Here is a 25,639-nt window from a genome sequence, read left to right as displayed (position 1 = left end):
GGCCATCTGGGTTGTACGGTATTGGAACTGGTCCTCCTGGGAGCAGATGCGGCGGAGACGAAGGAATTGGGAATATGGGATGGCGTTTTTATAGGGGGCAGGGTGGGAGGAGGTGTAGTCTAGGTAGCTGTGGGAGTCGGTCGGTTTATAGTAAATGTCCGTGTTGATTCGGTCGCCCAAGATAGAAATGGAGAGGTCTAGGAAGGGGAGGGAAGAGTCTGAGACGGTCTAGGTAAATTTGAGGTTGGGGTGGAAGGTGTTGGTAAAGTGGATGAACTGTTCAACCTCCTTGTGGGAGCACGAGGCAGCGCCGATACAGTCACCGATGTAGCGGAGGAAAAAGTGGGGAATGATGCCAGTGTAGCTGCGGAAGATGGACTGTTCCACATATCCTATGAAGAGGCAGGCATAGCTGGGGCCCATGCGGGTGCCCATGGCTACTCCTTTGGTTTGGAGGAAGTGGGAGGATTGGAAAGAGAAGTTGTTCAGGGTGAGGACCAGTTCAGTCAAGACATTATAGAATGCTATCCAGATAGTTCTTTTGAGCAGCACATTTTGAAACTGACTAGAGGGCAGATTATATTAGATTAATATTGTGTAATATGACATGATTAATTGATAATCTCATTTAAGGTACTGCTAGGTAGCAGCAACCATAATATGATTGAATTTTAGATTCAGTTTGAAAGGGAACTGATTGGGACTAAGGCTGGTGTGTTAAACCTAAATAAGACAACGATGTTGAAGTGAACTGGCATCCTAGGCAAAGGGATAAAGAAATAGAGATAAAGTAGCAGACATTCAAGGGGGTCTTATAGAATACTCAGAATAACTATATTCCAACTATCATGAAATATGAAGGGGAAGTCCCATTATTCGCTGTTAACTAAAGAAGCTGTATAAGGTTGTTGCCAGGGTTGGAGGATTTGAGCTACAGGGAGAGGCTGAACAGGCTGGGGCTGTATTCCCTGGAGCGTCGAAGGCTGAGGGGTGACCTTATAGAGGTTTACAAAATTATGAGGGGCATGGATAGGGTAAATAGACAAAGTCTTTTCCCCGGGGTCAGGGAGTCCAGAACTAGAGGGCATAGGTTTAGGGGAAAGATATAAAAGTGAACAAGGGGCAACTTTTTCATGCAGAGGGTGGTACGTGTACAGAATGAGCTGCCAGAGGAAGTGGTGGAGGCTGGTAAAATTGCAACATTTAAGAGGCATTTGGATGGGTATATGAATAGGAAGGGTTTGGAGGGATATGGGCCGGGTGCTGGCAGGTGGGACTAGATTGGGTTGGGCTATCTGGTCAGCATGGACAGGTAGGACTGAAGGGTCTGTTTCCATGCTGTACATCTCTATGACTCTATGACTCTAAATATAAGGAAAAGTACCAGTGCAGAAATGAGTGGCAGGTTAGAATATTGGTCAAAATAGAACAACAATGACAGAGAATGACTGAAAGGTTAATCAAGAAGAAAAAATTAGAGAATGAGAGGAAGTTAGCATAACAAGAAAAACTGGAAAATAAGGCTTTCAACTTAAAAAAGGCAAAAGGCAGGTAAAGTGCAAGTTAGTCCCCTGGAGAATGAGAATAGGATTTAATTGTCACTAATAAAGGAATGGTGGATGAAATGAATACATATACTTATGTCTTCACTATAGAGAATACAAAAACATTCAATTAACAGCTGTAAATCGGGAGATGGAAAGGAGAGAGTAACTTAGTGAAGTTACAATCATAAGGGAAGTGGCATTAACAAAACTGGAAGCTGGAAACTGGTAAGTGTCTGGGTCCAGGTAGATTTTATCTTGAGGTGCTACAAGCATGAACTAATGATATAATAAGTGTGTTTGTGTTAATTTTCCAAAAATCCCGAAAATCAGGAAAGGTTACATCAGCGTGGAAAGTAGCAAATATAATGCTTCTCTTCAAAAAAGGGAGGGATACAGATAGAGGTCACTTCATTTGATGTCTGTTATAGAGTCAAAAAGTTATACAGCACAAAAACAGACCTTTTGGTTGTGCTATTATTGTTATTGTGTTGTTGTCTATTGTGGGCAAGATGTTAAGATTGATCATTTAAGACATTATAGCTGCACACTTATCAAAACACACAGTCATTGGCAAACATCAACAGAGTGTCATCAAGAGAAATCATGTTTAACTGATTTATTGGAATTTTTTGAAAGAGTAACATGTGCTGTTGATAAAGGAGAGCCTGTTGATGAACTGTGCTTGGGTTTCCAGAAGACATCTGATAAGGTGTCACATCAAAGGTAATTGCAGAAAATAAAATATGAAGGCAAAATATTAGCATGGAAAAGACATTGATTGTCTGTCAGAAATCAGAACATGAATAAACGGGTCTTTGACTGGCATGTGACAAATGAAAACCGACGGGAATCTTAAATGGGGGGAGTGATGGCATGGAGCTAAATTCTCAAACAACACCAAGACACCATGGTAGGGAGGAAGTAGGTAGGAATGTTTGTTGTGAAGAAGATAAGCAAGTTACAAATGGATATGACTAGCTTGAGTGAGTGAGTGGCAAAAATCTGGAAGATGTGAAGTTATTCACTTCGGCAGAAAAAGTTTAAAAGCAGAGGGTTACATAAATAGAAAATGACGGCAGAATTCCAAGGTTCAGGGGATTTAGTCACATAAGTTAGTACGTAGTTACAGCATACAATCAAGAAGGTCTTATGAACCAGATGAGACCCCCTCAAAACAGTTCAAGAAAATAGCCTAAACCCTAACTTTGCCAGTTGCTTTAAGCAGGTGTAAAGTGAATATTCCAGGAGGGATACTGCTGGTCAACCACTTAGTTTTACACAAAACAGAATTAATTTACAATCTTACGGAACAAAACATAATCAAAAGAGAACAAAATACAGAATAACTTAATTTATCCAAAAACCCAACACATCATCCCAACTTAATGATGCTGTTCCAAATACTTTCAACAATCCCCATAAACTCCCCTCGGCACAAAGGGTAAAATCAAACACGGGGTCTTCCAGGAAAGATGTCAGAGAGAGATCAGTGTGGACCTGCTTCTTTTGGTCCAGTAACGTTTCCAACATTACTGCTGAAAACCAAACCAGAGTAAAGCTGAGTTGGGAGAACTAGCCACTCCCCTTTCATTGTACAAGTGTTTTTTTTTAAAACTTGAAAACTTGTTGCCTGAGGCAGTACCTGTTGACTATAATAAAACTGGTGCTAAAACCCTTTAACTTAAACTTTTCAGAGTTTGTGTCTTTTACGACCTCTCTGATTAAAAAACAAGGACGACATAACCTTGCTAAAGGAGCAATTGCATCACAAAGGCTAATGGGATGTTATCCTGTATTATGAGTGGAATTGAACATTAAAGTAAGGATGCTATACAGGGCACTGATGAGACCACATCTTAAATACTATGTGCAGTTTGAGTCACCTTGTTTTTGTTTGATACTTTCCTGATCAATCTGCTCAATCATATTATGGCACACCATATGAGCAGATTAGAGTTTTACCCAGGTTGCCTGACTCAGAACTAAGGAATTTCACTGGCCCTACAGCTCCCCTTTTAATCACCTTGTTTTTCAATTGTTAAGACAGAAGTATGATTTATTCATGCATTCCAAACCAAGGGAATAATTTGGAAACACACACACACACACATATATATATATATATATATATATATATATATACATATATATACAAATATATAAAAACATAAGTATACATGAAGAAAACATAGAAATGAAGGTAAAGAAAAAGGTTACACGAGGAATGGATTACAACTCAAAAGGTATGAATATTAATTCACATGAATCAGTGTCGAGTAAAGATTTTTGCAAGTGGTTGGTCTTGCAGACTTTCTTTGTTGGAATATTCCAAATGCAGCTGGATGCTGTTGAAGGTGTAACAATATAATTCTTACAGACTGGGCATTAATACATATTTCAAGATTCTTATTTTTATATCCAGAAGTGCTCTCATCCAAAACTGAATATTTCTTTTCTCCCAAAACCAAATTACTGCTAAGTCTTCTTGTTTTTCTTTTATACAGTCTCCTTGTTTTTATTTTAATATATTTTCCTTACCAATCTGTTTAGAGATGTTGGCTGAAAATGTGTTGCTGGAAAAGCGCAGCAGGTCAGGCAGCATCCAAGGAGCAGGAGAATCGACGTTTCGGGCATGAGCCCTTCTTCAGGAATCAGAGATGTTGTTGTACACCTCTAAAGCTGGTAGAACTTGAACCAAGTCTCCTGGCTCAAAGGTAGGGACATTACCACAGTGCCACAACAGTCCCCACGGGTCTCCTTTTTTTTATATATCCAAAAGTGTTATCAGACAGCCAAATGACTTTCCCATCACCAAACCACCATGACTTAATTTTATTCTGACCATTAACAATCACCAGGAATCATCCTTGAAGCCAACTGAATATTTACAAGCAAAGCCATTATTAACAATGCAAACCCTTGAATATGAGGGGGGAGGGTAGGGAGAGTGGAAGGGACAAAATCAAAATGGAGTTGGAGGAGGAAATAAAGCACTGTATCCCCCATGGTGCTCACCTCTCTCTAAAGGCATTGAGAGCATTCATGGATACTGCATGCTCCCGCTCCAATGACATCCAGGTGTGAACATAACCGCAAAAGAGTCTCTCCTTGTTTAAAGAAGGATGTAAATGCATTGCCGGTGATTCAGAGAAGGTTTACTAGATTGATACTTAGAACAAGTGAGTTTTTCTGACTGGCCGGGGGTGGCGGGGTGCAGCTTGTTTGAAGTGTATATGTTCCTGAATGGTCTTGACAAGATGGATGTGGAAAGCATGGATCCTTTTGTGGGTGAGTTGAGTATGATGGGGCAATATTTTAAAACCAGTGATCACTCTTTTTGGAGAGAAATTAAGACATTTGCCTTCTTGGGTGGTTGTGTGATTTTGGAACTTTAAGCCTCAGAGGCAATGGTGATGTCATTGAATTTTTTTAAGTCTTTAAGGTAGATTTATTTCTACCTTAAAAGATTCTTGACAGGAGAATCAAGGTTTATTGAAGGTAAATGAGAATGTAGGATTTGAAACACAATTCAGCCTTGATCTTATTAAACGGTGGAGTAGGCTTGAGGGACCAAATAGTCTACTTCTGTTACTCCATAGTATGTTCGTAAGTTCATAAGATTCTCATTTCATCTGAATAATTCTGGCCTTTCAACTTTTGTTTGACTCTGGGTGCTGCTATGCTACATGCAAGAACATTCTATATTGATTTCTTTGACTGTAAAATGTGTCAGCCCCACATATAAGAATTCCAAACGAAAAGTAGCATTTCTTCACGTGGAACTTGCTCACTTTCTGTCACAACAGTCAGCAGCAGCAATATGGTATTATTTTATCTGAATTACCTTCAGATCTATTTCTTCACATCAAGAGAAAGATCTTTTCCAAAGTCCCCTAAAGTGATGAGAGTTGATTTTTACTTTTAACAAGTTGGTAGAGGGAAAAGATCTAAATGATATTCACTTGTTGAATTCATTAATAACTAACCTGCGAAATAGGTCAGTGAATTATGTTTACAGTTGTTTTGTTTTGTTGGAAGTATATTTGTCTCTTGCCTGCTGTAGAAGAAAATATTCAACAATATTTCCATTACAGCTATTTACCAGGTTACTAGTTACAGGAAGAAAAGATGTACATATCAGTATACACTACCATTCTTAAATTGTTGGCAGAGATTATGTGATGGAATGTAAATAACTAAAGCTCTTGCATTTATATTGGGACTTTTTTGATCTTAGAGCATCACATTGTGATTTAGAAAGTGAAATTAGTATTGTAGTGTAGGAAGCCTACCGACCAATTAATGTATAGCAAATTCTCACTTACTGCAATGTAATAGTGAGATGAGATTAGATTCCCTACAGTGTGAAAACAGGCCCTTCAGCCAGACAAGTCCACACTGACCCTCCGAAGAGTAACCCACCCAGACCCATTTCCCTCCGACTAATGCACCTAACACACGATGGGCAATTTAGCATGGCCAGTTCACCTAACCTACACATCTTTGGACAGTGGGAGGAAACCGGAGCACCCGGAGGAAACCCACGCAGACACAGGGACATTCTGCAAACTCCACACAGACAGTTGCCCCAGGCTGGAATCGAACCCAAGCCCCTGGCACAGTGAGGCAGCAGTGCTAACCACTGAGCCACCGTGCCACCCCCTAGTGACCAGATAATCGATTTTTGTGAATATTTTCCTGTACTTCTGGTGCCTAACTCTGCACAGTCTTTTGAAATAATTTGGCTGGAGCCCATAGAACTTACTTGAATAACTCTTTATTTAGTGTGTCCTGTCCTCCCATTCTGTTCTCATGTTAGGTTTGAGGTTCTGCCCCCTTAAAGTTCTCAACATATAATCACGCAACCACTTATTCATCATGATGCTTGTTTCTGATGTTAAACCCATTACGCTACTGTAAGGTTGGTTAAGAAATAACTATTGGCCAGGTCTTGGGGAAAGCTCCCAGTTCCACTCATTAGCTTTCGACATTGCACTTGAAAGATCAACATACTGTGAATTTAGACAGAGTGATTTTGGTCTTATAACTTCCCAGCGTTACATTCTCTATCCTACTCATGCAGGAAATTTTTTTTCTGTTGAATGTTTTATATCTCAGCGCAATGGAGTGATGATATATCTCAGGTTATACGTGCCCATATGAATTTTATTTACAGGAGTTATAAAATATCTCTGTAATCACCAAAATGCATGCAGTAACACTGCAGCTCTAACTTCCAATACTTTTGCAATTTGTTTGCTTACCTTTGAGTCCACACTCAAGCTTAACAAATCAAACAAACATAGATCAATCAACAGACAAATATAATCAAACACAAAGCAATTGAACTTTTCATTTTAATATTGTTATATTTTACATAACCCATATCTTTTTCTATACATGCATTTTTTTATTATATATTTATAGCAACTTCTAATTTGAATTGTTTTTCCACTTATTTCCTTATATTCATATTCAGACAGGGTGATATCCAGCTCATTATATGGTTTCCTCTACACTGGGGAGATGAAATTCAGATTGTCTGAGTTTTGCAAATACCTACCTTCTGTTTGTAAAAATGACACCAACTTTCCAGTTGCCTGCTACTTCAATGCACCACTATGTTTCCTGGACAACACTTCTGTCTCAGGCCTGTTGCAGTGCTCCAGTGAACCTCAGTACAAACTGGAAGAACTTCATCACATTTTCCATTTGGCGAACCTGCAGCCTTCGGGACTTAATATTGACTTCAATAGTTTTAGAGTCTGAACATCTCCTACCATGTCTATTACTCACCTCCATACCACAGACCTGTCATGACATTGGGTTTCTTTCAGCTAACCATTTTCACCCTCTCACAGTGCCCATTATTATTTACCTGGTATTTCTTCTTCCTTGATTTACTATCAACAATAACTTTGTCTGCCTAACTTTTATCTGGCCTGTCTCCAGGCTCCGCCTCCACCTATTCACATGCTCCTTCACACATACCCATCACCAACACACCCTGTCATCAAGCAAAATACCACTTTTTCTCAGATGCTTTTAGCTCTGAAGAAGGGTTACCGGACTTGAACATCAACGCTGTTTCTCTTATCACGGACTCTGTCAGACCTGCTGAGTTCCTGCAGAAATTTCTGATTTTGTTTTGATATTCTTCCTTTAACTTTGCACTCAAATCACAAAATTTCTTTTGAACATCCTGCCAGTCCGTATGCTGAGCTATGATTTTTCACATTTGTGATGCATCTAGTACATGCTTGTAGTCTCTATATCTGGTACATGCTTGGAGTTAGCTAGTCCTATTCCCTCCCTAAAGTATATTGGCCTCACAATTAATTTATATTGACCTGCCGAAGGATTATCCCTAATATTAGGCCTTGGGCCTCATTGATGTCAACACATAAGTTGTAGACACCTAATGCACATTTACAGGGATCTCATAACAAATGAGGCCTCAGTGAGTAGGCCACTGGACTCATCGTTCAGCAAGTCTTCCAGCGAACTTGCTTATTTGATGGCTGTCTGTTTTTCTGAATGCAAGTGAAGACAAATATCTCACAGAAAGCCAATATTGCAGAGCTAATTTCAAACAGGCCTCAGTCCTGTTTCAGCATGCATATGATCAAATGCTTCTTTCAGGCCTGGATATTTTGGTTTTTTTTCCTAACTCTAACCCAAACTCTAACTCTAACACTGACTCTGACGCTGACTGACTGTAACCCAAATATTAAATTTCCCTTTTGCAATAAAACTGCACTCCCCTTCTATCATACTGGACATATAGACATTCATTTACCATTCTAAATCTCAGTGAACTCCGCCATGCTTCTATTCCAATGTGTTTGCCAAATATTCTGCCATTTATGATCTCAGTATGTCACTCAATGTTTTCATTGCATCTTATTGGAAATGGACGGTATGTTCCACTGCTGAATGAATAAGTACACAAAATGTGAATGAGTAAGAAGCACAGATGAATAATATTAGGGGTGTGTTATAACTGGCTAATAATGTTTCATTCGCACTCATGGAATCACACTGTACAAAAATCAAACCCCTCATACTTTACATTTTCAATTCTAAATGAAAAACTCAGGTCATGTATATTTCCTAATCTGGAAAGCCCAGAAATTTGACACAAGTTGAGGTATCTTGCCATGATCTTCACATGAAACAGTTCACAGAACATACAAAATAATGGATCCAGGAATTGATGACAAATTGGCAAAATCATACGTGCCAGTTTATAATCATTTTCTATTTGGGCACTTTGAGCTCTCTTAACTCACAATTCCCTGTCTCTCCATTAAAAAAATATTCCTGATTGGTGCAGCGTAATGAGAGTGGATGTGAAGATGAGGTAGCGATGTACAACATGATTTAACAGTGGCATCAGCAGTTGTGTGCAAGAAATGGCAAAGAATCAATGTTATGGAGACACTCAGCAAGTCTGGCAGCATCTGCAAAGAGAAAGCAGAGTTAATGTTTCAAGACCAGTGACCCTTCTTCAGTTCTGAAAAAAAAGTCACTAAACTCAAAATGTTAACTCTCCTTTGTTTCCACAGAAGCTGCTGGACCTGCTGAGTTTCTCGAGCAATTTCTGTTTTATTCCAGATTTCCAGCATCCACAGTTGTTTCTTTTATTCTCATGTTAACCTCACTGGTACATATCCTCCAGGTATGTCCATCTTGAAGGAGTTCTGCTGCTCTCTCTGAAGAGATTTCTTTCTCATCTTTCTTCTTATTCACCATCATTACTTTGGTGGTCACTCCTAGTGTTTGATAAATTGTTTGCCAAAACTCGCTTCCACTGTCCCATCTATTCCCCATTGACTGTCTCCAGCTCACACAAGTTCTGAAGAAGGGACATTGGACTTGCAATGCTAACTATGCTTTCTTCTCATAGATGCTGCCAGACCTGCTGAATTTCTCCAGCAATTTCTGTTTTATTTAAATTTTCAGCATTTTTTGTTTTATTTCAACAATGCAATGGGTTGTATGAGTGAGAAATGTATTTACAAAATATAGTATTTTGCATAATAGTCTAAATAACAGAATTTGCAGAGACCTATCAAAGTCAGGCAGCAGTCCCTTGGGCAAGGGAAACCATTACAGGTCAGGACCTACCAGAAGAGACAAGGAAGGCTATCTCTCTAATGTGCAGAATAGAGTCTGTACCACAGGCCTTGGTTTTATTTGGAGTTTGAAACACATTCTCCCCAATGCTAAGCTTGTAGTTTTACTTCCAACAAGGTCTGATATAGCGGAGAATTAACACATTGATTTTATGTTAAAGTAAAAATAATTACATTATTAATTGGTTTCCACACATTTTCATAATATGAAACAGCAGGTTACATGAGCAAATTTTCAGGTCTACAGATTGGTGACTCATTATCATTCCTGAAACCAGAATGTGTCTGTTTACATTATTAAATAAATCCTCATAAGATTACAAACTTTTCCCCCACAATGTCTGTTTTGCCATTGATTTTTACTCAAGAATGCAGTAGGCTTTATTTTAATGTAACACATTTTTTCATGGTACCTAGTCTTGAAAGCAACTTCAATTGCCAGAACAAAAGTAAGTAATCTTAACAATTTTGAATGCTCTATAGTCAAAGCTTGGCACTGTAAATAAGCAACAGAAAATTAATTAGTTATTCAGCAAGGAGTTCAAGCACTGGTGTCATACTCAGTGGTGACAGGGTTATGTGTCAGTATTAATAACATTTATTTACATTTCTATAATACTTACAGTGCTAAAAACATTCACAGATAGAAATATAAATTGGCTCTATGTAAATTCATTAAAATATCCAATTGGTGTAGCTTTCTCTGCTCATAATTTCTAAATTCAAGTCCCCATAGAATGCATTCCCTTAGTAATACAATGGAATTCTTTATTTTATTTTCTCATAAAGGAACATAAATTGATGCTTTAATCTTGAGTGAAATGGAACTCTTACCTCAACCTGCATCTGTCAGCAGCAAATGTTCATATACTGTTAGAATGACTACTAGTGTTACAACTTAAATAGTATTCCAACAAAGCAATCATAAGTTAATTGATGATACATTCAACAGTTGCAAAGAGATATGAAGGTTATACAGTATCAACAATTAAATATCAGCTTTGAGAGAGGAATGTTAATAATTTTAATTTATAAACTTTGCTGCTATGTTTCTACAAGAATGACAATCTCAGTATAGTCATAACACTCAGCTATATGATATATTTTTTCTGGCAAATACAAGTGGTTCAGATGATTAGAAAAACAGATTGAAAAATAAGAATTCTCAATATGAACTAGCTCTCCACCTGACATTCAATATTGCCTTAATGTCTGCCCACTGGCAGATTAATCAATCCCAAATATTAGGCTATGGTGAAATTTCATCATTCATTTCTGAGCACAGTCCAGTCAAAGTCATATTGTAAGAATAAGATCCGCTTATTTGCTCAAAGGTTCTAAATCCAAATATCAATGGCACACATCAATTTGGATACTATTATATTCCCTTAATGTGTAACACCTTTCTTAAGCTAGAAGCAATGAGGCATAAGCACAATGACATGGATATTTTAGAAATCCCAGGAGCTTGAGTCTATTTTAGTTGGTCAACTTGTCAACGGGTCTCCAAATGTATCTTTAGAGCATGACACCAAATTGCTTTATTTGGTTGCAGCAGTGGTGTTTCTTTATGCATTTTCTTTGCTAATATTTCCTCTCTTCTTCCTGTACACAATCCCACAATACAGTTCCTCAGTCAGGAAGATTTTATTTCCTTCAACATTCCACTCTACCACCATGAAATGAACATAGGATGTCACCTCAACCAGTTTACAATCATTAATATGAAAGAAAAGAACAATTACATGTTTCAAACTAACTTATACACTGCACACATAAACACTGCATTGGTTTACAGAGATTTTATGCAGGCGTCTAACCATGTGTACATTTGTGTATGTGCATGAGCATTGGCTGATATGTGCCAATGACAACTGACTTAAGTCGAAAATCAATAAGTCCAAAATCCAATATCCTAATATCAAAGTCCAAATTTCCACCATTTTGGTGTCTGACTGAGCTTTCATTAATTTTTCAAGTTACAACTGGTGTAGCATCACCAATGGGAGAGGTTGTCTGCGAGAGATTGCCAATGAATGAAATGATGTGTCTAAGCCAGGAAACTGTGGTATATTGTAGCTGCACTTCAAAAATCTAACAATTAACACATCAAACATGGAATAGAGGTGGGAGAATGCTTACTGACAGAAACACCTTTAATTTTTAGTTGAAAATTGCATTTTTTGTATAGGCGTGGAATATAGAGTGGCTGAATCAGGGATGTTGGACAATGGAAAATCTATGATTCAGCATTTCTGATAATAAAAGAGATGTTGGAGAGCCAATGAAAGTAGAATCCTTTTCTGCACCTTCCAGGAACAGTTTGGCATTTGGCAATGATTCATTGAACTGACTAGTCTTAAAAGACCTATTTTCAATAAATGTGTATATTTTAGGAGGGTGATTAGCATTGTTTAATTAAATTTACTTTAATTTGGGCTAACAAAGCCAGAAAGTACTCTTAGTGTCTCCCACATGGCTACATAAAAATATGTTTAATCTCTCCAAAAGATTCTGTTCATATTTTTTAAAATGCAGCCATAGGAAATAGAACATTGGCCATACATCATTACTTACAGCATGTAAATCTCATTTTCTTCAACAAGTTTTCTAGTTAAAAATAATGTAAATGTAGATGGAATTCAAGAGAAATAAAGTATATTGACAAGAAAGGACTCCAGTGAAAACACAAAATATGTGAAAAATCTGAAAGATAGCAGAATATTTATTATCTAACACAAAGCATTTGCATCATTATAGGAAACTAATAAATAAATGACTGAAAATATTGAAAATATATACTTTTCAATCAGTATCTATAAAAAAAGCTAACAATTCGATTGAAAGATCAATTCCTCTTTCAGCTGAAACATTACCCTATATAGATGCTAATTGATCTGCCATGTATTTCTGCAATTAGCTGGGGTCCACAATAGTCGACAAGGTGTAGGAGCAGACATAAACCAGTCATCCCATTGGCTTCGCTCTGTCATTCAATGAGATCATGACTGACCTTATAATTGTCAACTTTGCTTTCCTCTTTTCCTCCATACCACAAGATTCCATCACCGATTAAAGCTCTGTCAGTCTCAGCCTTGAAATTACATAAGAACCCAGCCTCTGTGGTAAAGAATTCACTATTATCGAAGAGGATAAAATCCTTCTCATATCTGTCCTAACTGGGTCACCCCTTACTTAAAGATTATGTTCTTCAGGGGTTAAGAATAACCTTTGCTACTCTTGCCTCCACATAGAAAAAATACATTCCAGGCTGGTTTTTGGGCAGTCACAATACTCCCTATTGGGACTGCTGATTTAATCTCAATGTGTGATTCAAAGTTGGCACAGCTCAACTCAATTGTATTTCAAAATTGCAAGCTGTGTCTTATAGCTGCTGTTCATTCAAGTTTGCACTTGTTGGCGTACTTCTCCCTATTTCCGGCAGGAATGTGCTGAGCCTGTTTATAAGCTCATCTGGAAACAGCATCAGATGAAGGTGGCATGGTGGCTCAGTGGTTAGCACTGTTGCCTCACAGCGCCAGGGACTCAGGTTCAATTCCTTCACTGTTGCCTCACAGCGCCAGGGACTCAGGTTCAATTCCTTCCTCAGGCAACTGTCTGTGTGGAGTTTGCACATTGTCTGCGTGGGTTTCCTTTGGGTGCTCTGGTTTTCTCCCACAGTCCAAAGCTGTGCAGGTTAGGTGAATTGGCCATGCTAAATTGCCCGTGGTGGTAGGTGGATTAGTCAGGGGCAAATATAGAGGGGTAAGTTTCTCTTCAGAGGGTCAGTGTGGACTTGTTCCCATACTGTAGGTAATCTAATCTAAACGTTCAGCTTGTATAGTGTGCTCCTCTGCTGGGTCTCCAGGATAGTAGAATAGGTGGAATTGAGGAGAATTTTTCAGAGGACTGTAGCATATTACAGAACTAGATAACTTTAAAAATGATATGTCTCATAAGAAAATGTTTAGGGTAAATTAGGAAATAACCCTGAGTACATAACATGCTTAGTTATGTATCATATTAAGTAAACATTGTTTGTTTTGTTTAAATTATTTTATATACAATAATATTTGTTCTTTGTTTAAAAAAGTGAATCTTGTGCAGTAGTTCTATTGGTTAAAGCAAGATATTCAGACTTACTTTGCAATGTTAATGGTCTTTAAATAGATTGTGACACTCTAAAACTGGGCTCAGGTATCCAAATGCATTTTGCATCCACACAACATTTTAAATTGCAAATGGCTGTGTTTATACTCAAACCTGCACACTTACAAAAATGCCTCAGTTAACCAACCTTTCTGGTATCCTGAATGCCCATGTCACTGTTTGTTCTAGCTTGATAGTGTGTGGACTATCAAACTAGTTAAAATTGTTAATATCAATTCAGTGGAGTTGACAAAGTAGAGTGGGAGGAGGCTTATATGAAACAGAAACATGGCAGGAATTGGTCTGACAGAATAGCCTGGCCTCGTGCTTTAAATTCCATGTAAATCATAGATGCAGACTCTCTGGGCTGTAATTCCTGTATATCCAGCTTCCTACAGGGAGTACAGGATTGCTGAATCACCCCTGGTTTATATTTCTATTGATTTTTTTCCTCTCTGGTTAATCGCAAATTGAAAATAAATTCAAATTTCTCTTGACCTTCAACATCAAGACACCGATCAGTAAGTGAAAGCTAATGATACACACAGCAGTAAATATGAAAACAGCATCAAGTTATGCCAAAAGCGGTATCATTTACTTCACAACGAGGTATTTAATGAACTCAAATCAATAGAGCTCTGAAATAATAGAAGACAGTATTAGGTATTGAATTTGTGTCTTCAAATCTTTTCTTAATTAAAAGTGCACAAGTCTATTGTTCAACATTTTGTTTGTCTAAAGTTGACACTATTTTATCCAGTGCCCGTTGAAGGATGTAACTTTATTTGATTGGTTACAGCAATCTGAACATTAGTTAATTAATCATTCATGACATTAAAACCATGTTTCTTCATGAATATTTTCAGTGAATTACAGAACTTGCCCAATGTAACTATAGGGATAAAAGTGTTCAGAACTAGAATATTGGCTCTTCTTAAACTATTCAGTTAGTGGTGAAGAGTAAGTATTCTCCAGGAAGGCCACAAATTCGTGTAATTTTTATATTTGTATGCATTGCTTATGGCCCCTGAATGAACCATCAACCCTTAAACCAGTCTCTCCATTCAATTTTATCTTTATTAGAGCATGTAAACAGCATTTTTTTGTTTTTGTTTCATCTCCTTTAATAGCATTATGTAACAAAAATCTAACTAAAGCCACTATGCAAGCTCAAATTTACCCAGCATTCAATGCAGCCGCTCCAAGGGTCTGCATTCAGTGATTGCCATGTCAAAGCTGTTCATTGCAATGACTTTCGGTTTCAGAGGTCACTTGGAGGTTTGCACAGAAGAAAGAAAAAAGTTAGCAGAAATGTTTCCAACATCCACAACGTCCATGGCACCCATGGGTTTTGCAAGCTCCAACGAAGCAATGTCTGCCCTTTGCCAGGTACAAGACCAACCTCGACGGGCACAATGTAGACCCTCAAGAGGATGGATGTCATTCCTGATGAAGAGCTTATGCTCAAAACGTTGACCCTCCTGCTCCTTGGATTATCCCTGACTGACTGTGCTTTTCCAGCACCACACTTTTTGAAGCATATTTAAGGTAAAGCATGGCATTATAAGACTGTGTGCTTCCAATTAATGTTGTCACAGAGTTCCTACAGAGTTCCTGAATGGACCATGACACAGATCAACTGTGCCATCTCCTTGTGCTCATACAGCTTCAAAGGAACCATTGTGGGTGGCTTTTACAAAAACACAGCAACAGCAGCAACTAGCGCTGACACTGTACAGCCAACAGCCGGAGAAGAAATAGGTCAAAAGGCACCATATCAAAGGAGAGCTCTTGTACAAAACAGAACCTACAAGCTTCAATGGAGTTAACTCCAGTTGAATGCCAGCAGTGTAAAGGATGCTTCAGGAAGTCCTGAGCTGCCATCTCATACACACGGCAGCTGCTGGTTGAGGACCTGTGGCTGCAAAGACTGAATGGTTATCCCATTCCAATCATCCTAAAGGTAATAGCTGCCCCTAATTTCATTGCCAGCAGATTGATTCCAGACCTATGTGCATTTCAAAGTGTCAGCTTGTAAGTGCATCTTCGTTAGTCACTGATGCTTTCTTCACAAGAAACTGCCAATTCATTTCTTTCAAGCTGCAGGCGCTTTAGGATTTCAGCCATTGCTGATTTTCTGCAGGTTTTAGTTGCAATTGATTATACCCACTTAGCAATTAGAGCACCCTATAAGAAACTAGCAGTATTTGTTGGTAGAAACAGATTCCACTCCATTAATTATCTGTGATTAGTAACAGCCAGATCATGCAGGCATACATATATGGTAGAAAGTATGGCCTGAAAATGCTGGAGATCAGAGTCAAAAAGTGTGATTGGAAAAGCACTGTGGCATAAGCCCTTCATCAGGCATGCATATGTATCCAGGGAGTTGCCAGGCTTCTTGTATCCTGGTCCACTTACAGGTGCCAGCCTCTTTCAAACTCTCTTTCAAAGCTCAATGGTTCATGCAAGGGTAGTTGCTGGGTGTCGATAGATATCCCTTCCAAACCTGGCTGATAATAACAATGGAGATTGTCAGGCTGAAGCTGATGAGAGGATAGCTTTGTGCACAACTCCACAAAGATCTTTGTGGAGCAGCCCAAATGCTTCCTGAAAGCAAGGTACTGATTTCTGGAGCAGTTGAGGTGATGTGATGCAGAATGTTGTACCATAGTGGCCCACATCATTGTGTTATGATGCACCTGTACACCCTCAATCACCTAGGAGGGGTGTTTGGTAGAGAAAGAGTTATAGGAGTGAGAAGAAATCTCAGACTGAGATGAGAATGTGGAACCTGAGGTGAGCCAAGATACCATCAACGAGATAAACAAGATAGATTTGTGTCCTGCTGAGTCAGAGAGGCTTCTAAGATGACTGAACTGGTCACTAGATGTCTTCTGTTCATATCATGCTTTCATCTATTCAATTGACTTCCTGGCTGGATTGCTGCATTCAGATTGGGATAGATTTTCATTTGTTTTATCAAAACAAAAACTAGTGACTTTTAATTCTAGTTCTGGTCCTAATCATATCAATTCTGTAAAAACTAAATCTTTAACCAAAACTTGTCTTGGACAAATAGTACTGCTACAGCACCTGAATACATTGAACCACCACACCTTTCGAGGTTGTTGCATGAATATGGACTTATATCAAAGACCCATGTGTCATATTAGAAAGTCTAATCCCTGGTGAATACAACTTGAGTTTTCCCACATTCTGACACTGCTCCTGCAGCACCGTGCACACCTGTCATTCCTACTCTGTTGTAGAATTTGCTTCCTCTGCTCCCTTACAAAGCCTGAGCAGCCACTGATAATGATCTACAAAACTTTGAGTTGTTTCCTCCGTTCAGTTCAAAGTTACGCTCATTGCTAACTCTTTATCCTTAGATTTGTAGTCTGGCTTTGAGATACCCAGACATAGGCCGGGATTGTCCATCATGGAACCTGTAAATACATGACAGATTCCACCATTACTGCAATAACGTGCAAATACGGGGTTTATCAACTGGTATCCCAGGTCAATTACCTCCCTGAAGCCTTATCAATAACATTCATGTTCCAGTGAGAAATCAGGGCTGTCTTGACTACACTTCTCAACTAATAGGTGTGACGTATGCTGAGGGATGAGAAAATCTCCAGTCACTCACCTCACTGACTATGAGAGAGGTACCAAGGTGTGCTGATTGAAAAGCAGCAATTCCTCACCCTGGTAGAAAAAGCCCCAGGACACTCACTTCCTTTAACATTTGCAGCTGCTATTGGTATAAGACTGCAACAGATGTTAGAACAGTGCACATGAATGTATATTTACATAGTGCAGCTTATGCACATTGCTTAAACACCCGTACCATCGATGTGCCAGATATGCTTTAATCCTTTCCCTACCACAAAGTGCAGTTGCTGCCCTGACATCCAAAGCTGGAGTAAATGGAATCTGCTGAGCGGTACAGCCTAGTGACTTTGAAGATTTTGGCAGGTGTCCTCTGGGTGCCCTGGGCCCTTAGGGCTATAGCATTCTGAGACTCGACTACACAGATACAGTTACACTGTCCTTGCCTTCAGTGGTGGCAGATCATGAGGTCTCTGACAGGGTTGCGTGGTAAGGCAGGATGGAATGTCCATGAAATGAACTTTCTTAGCTCCCTGTCCATTGCTTGTCTTTCTTGTGGGAGCTTCTGGGACCATCCTGTCTCCTGGAGAAGTTGTCCAGGTGCCTCATCTTCCTCTCACTTCGCTTACATGCAGAACACTGAAGAACATGTTCAGCAGCTGATCAAGATTCTGCTAGACCCTTGCCTCCAAGAAGACCTCGCTAATTTCCTTGGAGACAGCCAAGCACTGGATCCACCTAAGTAGACCAGAGTTTAGATAGACACCTCCACCTTTTGTTCCAGTCTAGTGATTTTCCCTACCTGATGTTCCCCCTGTCTCTCTCTGCAGGTTGATTACATGTCTTCTCTTTGGGGCTGAGCAGATGTGTGGCCTCCAGCAGTCTTCTGAATATCAGAGACCTCAGGGATGTCTTCCTCCTCTGACAACAGACATGTGTCAGTGATTATTTTTCACCAGCTTGTGTGCCTGAATCTACTCTAGCTAAATACCCACTGAAGTGACTGCCTTAGTGCTGGTGGGGAGTGCATATGAACACCTTGCTAATGGGTCCTTTGGGACATTGCAGTGTTCATCCCCAGAGGTGACTCCTCTCTGGAACCAGTGCTTGGAGATTGGCACAGAAATAATTAGTTGGATAATAATAATAATAATAATAATAATAATAATTAGATGCATAATAGCTCACATAGAGCTATTTCTCTTCCTGGAAATCCAGGTAGGACAGACTGATATTGTTTATTGGGTTCCTGCTTCACCATCATCACAGGAACACTCCTGATCTTCCTTGGCAGCTTAACTGCATGTTTTCTCAAAGGGTGGGAAGGGTTTGCTGGCTGGCAGCACACCACCAGTCTTGGCATTCTTAATGCAGCTGTGGGTGAGCTTGCACCATCATTAAAAAAAATGGAAGGATTGAATCTGATGACAATGGGTGCAAGAGCATGGTATGAACAAATACATCAGTGCCAGGTGGTCGTCCATAATAAATGAGTGGGAATCATAGTCCACAGGAAGGGTTATTACTCTGAGAGAACAAGGTGGCAATGAACCCTCAGTGCACATCATGTAGGTAACACTGAGACTTGTTGGCAATCTGCCTTTGTGAGGTGTCCGTGCACAGTGAGACTGAGCGATGCCCCTGTGACACTGAGCTGGCATAGAGAAGGTGGTGTCACTTACCTTAATGGAGTACAGCAAATATTTCACCTTCTTTCTGCACTGCACTCAGGTTCCCTGGTGAGACCTGCTGGAACTGACCTTTGAAGTTACCTCGGACTTGGTTTTGATGTAAGGAGCTACTGGCACCAATCTTGCCACATGGCATCGATTAGAGCCGTGATCTGTGTGGACAACCTTTTGCCTCTACTGTGGCATCTTCAAGGGCATTAGGAAGATCATTGGAGAATTGCAGTGATTGAAGCAGTGACCAGCTGTTCTTTAGGTATAACCCCAAAAGCTGTGACCCTAAAAGGTTCCCCAGGCAAGAAATTTTAACTTGCTCACTCATAAGATTCATTGAGTCACTCATGCAACATTCTGATTGTATCAATAATGACTTGAAAACTACAGAAAAAATAATTCACCTGGGCAATATGGAAATAATGATTTTTCACATGCTCAGTGTCATAATTAAATTCAGCATTCAAAATCTTGGCTGTTAACTCTGTTTCTCTCCACAAATGCTGCCTGATCTGATGAGTCGTTTCAGTTTTTTTTTGATGTTCCTTCAGATTTCTGACTCCACAGTACTTCACTTTTGTGTTTCTGCTTTTAGTTTCTCTCAACTAACTTTGGACAATACATGTATCAGAGTAGACATTTGTTTTTCCTTCTCACATATTCGTTTAGAAAATCCTTTTTTTTTTGTTCCAAAGTGAATGGCCTCAAAATTGCTGATATAATGATACCTGCAAATTTGAGTAGACTAAAATTAATACTCATAATTTACAATCCATATCTGGTTACCACGTATACTTCTTCTTTTAGAAACAAAGATTAAACCAAAATTACAAAACCTACAAAGAAGAGAGAGAATAAAAGAAGTCCATGATTGCCCAACTAAAATGAAGACTTGACGCAGAAATAGAATATACTGTAATTGGAGGGCAACAATCTGAGAGAAAGCTTTGGGACAATACAGTGGCTCAGTGGTTAGTATTGCTGCCTCACAGCACAAGGGACCTGGGTTTGATTCCACCCTTGGGTGACTGCCTGTATGGAGGTTGCACATTCTCCCTGTGTCTGCGTGGGTTTCGCCAGGTGCTCCAGTTTCTCCCCACAGTCCAAAGATGTGCAGGATAGGTGGATTGGTCATGCTAAATTACCCATAGGGTCAGGTGTGTGCAGGTTAGGTGGATTGGTTCTGCTAAATTGCCCATAATCTCATGTACTGAAAATGTGTTGCTGGAAAAGCGCAGCAGGTCAGGCAGCATCCAGGGAACAGGAGAATCGACGTTTCGGGCATAAGCCCTTCTTCAGGAAGCCATTCCTGAAGAAGGGCTTATGCCCGAAACGTCGATTCTCCTGTTCCCTGGATGCTGCCTGACCTGCTGCGCTTTTCCAGCAACACATTTTCAGCTCTGATCTCCAGCATCTGCAGACCTCACTTTCTCCTCATAATCTCATGTATGCAGACTAGGCAGATTAGCCACGGGAAATGCAGGGTTACAGGAAGGGATGGGTCTGGAGGGCTGCTGTTCAGAGAGTCTGTGTCGTCTCAGTGGGCTAAATAGCCTGTTTCCAAACAGTAGAGATTCTATGATTTAATGCTTTGGATGTGCCCTCCATCAAAATTATCTCTGTTGAATTCTTTATTAGAACATTCACGATGAAAGCTCCTTAACAAAATTTCTTTCATTTACTTTCAGAAGCTGACTGACCTACTATGTAATCTTAACATCTTTTGTTTCGATATGCCATTTTAATCTTAGTAACCTTGATCTTATTTCTCTCCTAAACTATTATAATCAATTGTAATTATCATGTAATGAAGTCTGAAGCAACTGAATTTAAGAAGTGTTTTACAGTCATTCAATCACATTGATTTTACTTGCCTCCACTCTTTGCAACTTTTCATTCTGGTTGAAAATAGTTGACAAAAGTTGAAAGTAGCTCAGAAAGCAACACACTCTCTTCTACAATATCAACTTGCAGTTAGTTTGCGTCTTTATCATTGTAAAAGACCCAAGGTTCACAGGTGCATGATCAAACATTTCATACCAAATCAGGGAGTGAGTCTGTTGGCTAAAAGCTAAATAATAATAGCAGCAACAAAGCACAGGTTCATAAATGGTGCATTCTTGCTATAAATAAAGATTTGAGTGAATTAAATTGTTTAACAAAACTCTACAAGTTTCCAAATTGCCTTGTGTCCTTGCCAAATAATTTTTGTCACCATTTTAAAGAATATAATCCTTTTATAATTCTATTAATAGTATGATTTTAATTCACAAATATCAAGTGTTGTTATTTTATCATGTTGGATTAAATGAGCAATTGGAAGATAAACAAGAAAAATTAAAACATTATATTTTAAGAAGAAGCAATATTTCTACTTCTCCAATTAATTCTTCTCCAAAGTAATTAAACTTGCATCCACACAAAGCTCCAGATTTCAGTTGAAAGTTTTGTTCCAGAAGGAGATTGTGTGACCAGTCATCCTGTTCCTAAAGGAAACATCCCATGAAAATATTACTCTGCATCAAATCATAATTAACATAGAGCATAGAACGTTACAGCGCAGTACAGACCTTTCGGCCCTCAATGCTGCGCCAACCTGTGAAATTAATCTGATGCCCATCTAACCTGCACCATTCCATTATTATCCATATGCCCATTTCAATGCCCATTTAAATGCCCTTAACATCAGCGAGTCTACTATTGTTGTAGGCGGTGCGTTCCACGCCCCTACTACTCCACGAGTAATGAAATTACCCCTGATATCTGTCCTAAATCTATCCCCCTCAATTTAAAGCTATATCCCTTCGTGTTAGCCTTCATCACCTGAGGAAAAAAGCTCTCAATGTCCACCCTATCTACCCCTCTGACTATCTTATGGGCCTCGATTAAGTCACCTCTCCAACTTCTTCTCTCCAGTGAAAACAGCCTCAGTTCCCTCAGCCTTTCCTCATAAGACCTTCCTTCCATACTAGGCAACATCCTAGTAAATCTCATCTGAACCATTTCCAAAGCTTCAACATCCTTCCTATAATGTGGTGACCAGAACTGTATGCAATACTCCATGTACGGGCCGCACTAGTGTCTTTTACAGCTGAAGTATGACCTCGTGGCTCTGAAATTAAATTGCCAACCAATAAATGCCAACACACCATAAGCCTTCTTAGCAACCCTATCAAACTGGGTGGCAACTTTCAGGGATTTATGCACCTGGACACTGAGATATCTCTGCTCATCTACACTGCCAAGAATTTTACCATTAGCCTAGTACTCTGCATTCCTGTTACTTCTTCCGAAGGGAACTACCTCACATGTTTCCGCATTAAACTTCATTTGCTACTTCTCAGCCAAGCTCTGCAACTTATCTATGTCCCTCTGTAACCCACAACATCCTTCTCCACTGTCTACAACACTGCCTACCTTAATGTCATTCGCAAATTTACTTGCCCATCCTTCTACGTATACATCCAGATCATTTATAAAAATGACAAACAGCAGCGGCCCTAAAACAGATCCTTGTGGCACACTACTGGTAACTGAGCTCCAGGATGAACATTTCCCATCAACCACCACCCTCTATCTTCTTTCAGCTAGCCAATTTCTGATCCAAACCGTTAATTCACCTTCAATCCCGAAACTCTGTATTTTGTGCAATAGCCCACCATGTGGAACCTTATCAAATGCATTACTGAAATCCATATACACCACATCAACCACTTTTCCTCCATACACCTGTTTTGTCATCTTCTCAAAGAACTCAATAAGGTTAATGTGGCATAACGTACTCTTCATAAAACCGTTGACTATCCCAAATCAAATTATTCCTTTCCAAATGATTGTAAATCCCATCTCTTATAACCTTTTCCAACACCTTACCCACAACGAAAGTAAGTCTCACTGGTCTATAATTACCAGGCTTGTCCTGACTCCCCTTCTTAAACAAGGGAACAACATTTGCTATCCTCCAGTCTTCTGGCACTACTCCTGTTGACAATGATGACATAAATATCAAGGCCAAAGGCTTTGCACCCTGTCTTCCCAGAGAATCTGAAAATAAATCCCATCTGGCCAAGGGTCCTATCTATTTTCAGATTTTCCAAAATTGCTATGACGTTCTCTTTGTCAACCACAATCCCATCTAATCTAATATCCTGTATCTCTATATTCTCATTAACATTGCCCTTTTCCAATGTGAATACTGACAAAAAGTATTAATTAATCACTTCCCCTATATCCTCAGATTCTACACACAACTTCCCACTACTATCTTTGATTGGCCCTAATCTTACTCTAGTCATTTCTTTATTCCTGATATACTTATAGAAGGCCTTAGGATTTTCCTTGATCCTACTTGCCAACAACCTCTCATGTCCCCTCCTCACTCTTCATAGCCCGGTCTTTCGTTCTTTTCTGTGTAACTTTTAACTCTCAAGCCCCTAACTGAGCCTTCATGCCTCATTCTCACCATAAACATTTTTCTTCCTCTTGACAAGAGCTTCAACTTCTTCAGTAAAACATGGCTCCCTCTCTCAACAACTACCTCCCAGCCTGATAGGTATACAGAGGAACCTTGATTATCTGAGCGACATGGGCAGGCGCTATTTTGTTCAGATAATTGACTATTCGGTTAATCGATTCAATGCCACTTCTCTGAGGCTCAGAGCTTTCTGTAAAGTCTGCTCCCCATTCATCAGCAGCACATGCCATGCGAGCCTCTGCCCCAAAAATGTCCTGCCGCCCGGTCCGAAACCCCGTTCAACACCGCCCCCCCTGCCTATCTCCAAATCATCCAATACCACCTCCCTACCCACTCCCAAATCTGCCCAACACTGCCCCCCACCTGCCTGCCCCCAACACCAACAACATCACCCCCCGCCCGCCCCAACCCCATCAAACATTGCCCCCTCCCGCTTCCCCAAATCCATCCAGCACCACGCCCCCTGTCCAAGCAGCATGCAAACATACACACACACACACCGTTTTGACAGTTCCACTTCTGCCCTGTACAGGACAATGTTTGAGAGAATATCTGGGGAGGCGGGGGGGGGGGGGGGTTGGGTTTAGGGTTCGCAGTAGCTGTTCTTGAATAAGCTCCACATGTTAAGTGTGTCCATCCCCTGCAGTTACCTTCCCCATCATATGCATCCTAAATCTTGCTTGATTGCATCATAATTGCTTTTCCCCCAGTTATATCTCTTTCCCTGTGGTATATACCTATCCTTGTATATTGCTATTGCAAACATAACTGAGTTATGGTCACTATCACCAAAGTGCTCACCCACCTCCAAATCTAACACCTGGTCGGGTTCATTCCCCAGTATCAAGTCTAATATGGCATCGCCATTAACCTTCAGTTTGTAGCCCTTCTAGGCTCCAGACATTGCCACAATTTGGATTTGGGTTCAGTTTCAAGGTTACTTGTTTCTTTTATAAAAGAAAGGTCTTCTGACAGACAGCAAATTAAGGAGAAAATGGTTAAAAGTTTTGAAGGAGTTTGCTTCTCTGACTTCAAAGAACAGTTGCCCCCTCAGTTCATATGGAACCTGCTCCACTGATTTGGGGAACAAAAATACAAAGCTTAAAACATCTTCAAATTTCAAAATCATGAGGATAAGAAACTACAACTCAATTAGATAAAAAATACTGAAGTAATTTCTTTGAGAAGACAGATTGATGGATTGTTTCTAGAAAATCAATAAATAAACCAGACTGAAGGTTATTGCAGAAAACACGATTATCCAGCAGTACACTTTATTAAAACAATTAAGTGTGTGAAGATTATCTGTAGTAATCAAAAATCCTTCATAGTTTCTAAATGACATTCAATATATCATTCAATCTCAATAAGCATCACCTGATAAATTTCAAACAGTGTATAGTTTGACAAAGTCTTAAAATTAACCTAAATGTATAACAATATCTCGATGTCCATTTTTAAAAATTGTCTTCCATTGTAAAGCACTTGGTAAAGCAGTGTTCTTGCTCTCAGAGTGAACAATGTTTGCAGCATTGAGTTGGATGATTTAACACCTCATGTGTAGTCATCATTCAGGCCTGCCAGTTAGTAACTCAGTCTTGCAGTAAGAAAGCAATCCATCCTATATATCTAGAACTTAACTAATATTAAAACATTTTAACTCTGTTCACTATGTACATATGGACTGTCAATATATTTTACCTGAGTACTGAAGAATGTGATAGACAGCATATAAAACTAGCACCCGATGTTGTTAAATTTAGATCTACATAATAGTACGCCACAGAGAAGGATTTATCAATAGTGGTTTCATTTCCCATCAGCCCAACTGTTCCTTCAGTGTAAGATGCTCAGAATGATGTCACTTTACACATTGTTATAATTTTTCCAAATCCGATTGACTTGATAAGAAATGTCCTGCATGAATCAGACACAATTAAAAACACACACCTTCCAGGACATTTCACTGTGTGCTTAAAACATATGTGTGCAATGGCTGTAGGATTGGAGCTTGTGAAGGATTTATCGCCTCTT

This window comes from Chiloscyllium plagiosum, chromosome 35 (assembly GCF_004010195.1).
Source record: "Chiloscyllium plagiosum isolate BGI_BamShark_2017 chromosome 35, ASM401019v2, whole genome shotgun sequence".
Lineage (NCBI taxonomy): Eukaryota > Metazoa > Chordata > Chondrichthyes > Orectolobiformes > Hemiscylliidae > Chiloscyllium > Chiloscyllium plagiosum.
This window is presented reverse-complemented; position numbering follows the sequence as displayed.